This window comes from Limulus polyphemus, unplaced genomic scaffold, assembly GCF_000517525.1.
Source record: "Limulus polyphemus unplaced genomic scaffold, Limulus_polyphemus-2.1.2 Scaffold7461, whole genome shotgun sequence".
NCBI lineage: Eukaryota > Metazoa > Arthropoda > Merostomata > Xiphosura > Limulidae > Limulus > Limulus polyphemus.
In genome coordinates, this window is record NW_013673071.1 from 34,296 (window position 1) to 36,724 (window position 2,429).

Below are 2,429 nucleotides of genomic sequence, written 5' to 3' on the forward strand. Positions count from 1 at the left end.
CATCTTAGTAGCCCTCCTCAACGTTTATTCTGCAAGATAACATTGTTTCTTAATAAGGAGATAAAAATTATAAAACGTTTTCCAAATGAGATCTATCTAATAGTTTGTACAGAAGGATAGATAACAGGCCTTTTTGGTTTCATAATAACAAACCTTCTGACAGACCAGTGAACATGTTCAGGCTTTAGAAGGAATTGGCTTATATTTTTTTTTTATAATAAAAACATTGGCAGGTTGGAATTAACAAATAACCTTCTTTTCCTGTACTTTTGCATCCTATATTAGGTTAAGTAGTGAAAGTTAAGATTAAAAAATAAAAATGCCTCTCACCCAACAAAATATTTCTAAAACTTTTGATTAAACCATTGTTTTTAGTTGAACTAATATAATCCCATGTTAAGTTTTATCCCAAAGGATGTATATCAATTATCGGGTGTGCAATGTGCATAAAAGAAAAAAATGATTAATGAAAAATCTTTTTCACATCAAAAACAATCATCTGAAAATTAAATTATTGCAAACATAGTGCTCTTTTTTTTTCTTCTTTTGCATCGGAACATTCTCTCACAAGTAAGACTAATCATCCAAACCAACTTGTCTCATCGTCTTCCTATTTCCTTTTAATAATCGAACATCAAGCTTAATTTAGTACCTACTATCTTGTATTTAACATTCATCAGGGCAAAAACATCTATTACCTCTTTTGAGTTGTAATCAATATTTCCATAAATGTACCCGATAATTCTATTAGCTTTACTACTAGCATTTAACAGCACTGCTTCTATGGCTTCAGTTACTTATCCACCAATAGAGATGAGTTGATCAGTTGAATTTACTGACCTATTAATTATGAGGCTCATTAACGGATTATATTCAACCAATCAAATATCCTCAATAAAGTAGCAGGCGCCCGAGGATTGAAGAGTTGTTAATGTTACTCTTATTTAAGGGTTAATAAAAAGAGTTTCCCTGAAAATTAGTTTTACTTCTGTAGCAGGAAACATTATAAGGAATTTGATAAAACAAGTTTACAAAATCAATTAAAGTTTCTATCATATGTGAAAGTGAACACAGATTCGCCCAAAGGAAATCTGTTCTTACTGATCTGTTATCAGTTTTTGAAAACATTACTCTTTATCTAGATGGTTGAAAGGATGTGGAGATGGGGTACGTAGACTTTTAACAAACTTTCAATAAGGTGCCACAAAAAATTAGCTAATCAAACCACATTGTTAGTGACTGGGGAAAGACTAGTTAATTGGACTGTAGGGTAGTTGTATGTGAGAAAACAAAAGGTTGTTATAACTTAGGGACACCAAGAGACCTTTTGGTCTTTCAAGGCTATCTATACTTGTTTTTTTTTTGTATGAATTTTGCACAAAGCTACTTGAGGCTTGTCTGTGCTAGCTATCCCTAATTTAGCAGTGATATACTAGAGGGGTGGCAACTAGTCAACACCACTCACCACTAACCCTGGGGCTACTATTTTACCAACAGATAGCACAATCAGTGATGGGGATTCATGCCCCTGACCTGCAGATTGTGTGACAAGTGCCCCAATCACTAGACTGGCTGTCTATACACAACAACTCTTAAAAATTAAACATTTCAAAACACTTTCATTTTTCTGTAAATCACCAATGATTATGTAACGTATTGGCCTTCTCTACTGCTGACAGCAACTCATTCCATACATCACAGGTCTCTAACCTATCAATCCCTTGAATAGATCTTGTACACTTCATTAAGATCACCTCTTACCATTGGCATAACTACAATTATAGGGAAATAAATGGAGGGGACCCAATTACTTTTTATGTTGGGTGGCCCATTTGTTTAATTTTTTTTTAGTTTACACCACTGCCTCTTACCCTTATCTTCTCAAGAGAAAAGATTTTAACATATCTGTAAGATAATTCTTCCATCACCAAATTCATTCAATTAACCCTCCTCTGAGCCCTTTTGTCAATATCCTTTCTTGGATAAGTAGACCAAAATTGTACACAGAATTTCCAATGAGGCCTAACTAATGATTTGTATACAGGGATAATTTGTTATTCAGTATTAATGGAGTCTATGCAATCAAATTAGGCCTTGTTACTAATACTTTTGCTCTTTATTATCAGCTTTATTTATAATTATTGAGGTATAACTAGTAAAGTTTGCTAATGACGTTAAACCTTTAGGTACTTTTAGTTGAAATGAGGATACTGAGGTATTACAGAATGCCTTAGAATTAGATCAGCTGGTAAGTATGACAAGTATTTGTCAAATAACCTTTAAACAAGGTAATGCATTTAGGTTATCATAATTTATGATAAACATTTAATATAGATGGAATATGGAAACCCAATCAAGGTGTAACTGAAAAAATGATCTACACACACTGATGGACAACTCAAGACATCCAAGTAGTGCTCTGTCACTTG

At 33.1% G+C, this 2,429-nt stretch overlaps 1 protein-coding gene across 5 annotated transcripts in view; it reads right to left on the bottom strand.

Moving 5' to 3' along the window:
• Nucleotides 1-2,429, bottom strand: part of LOC106474633 (N-acetylglucosamine-6-phosphate deacetylase-like) — a 32,616-nt gene that overhangs the window by 29,322 nt on the left and 865 nt on the right. The window lies entirely within an intron of this gene.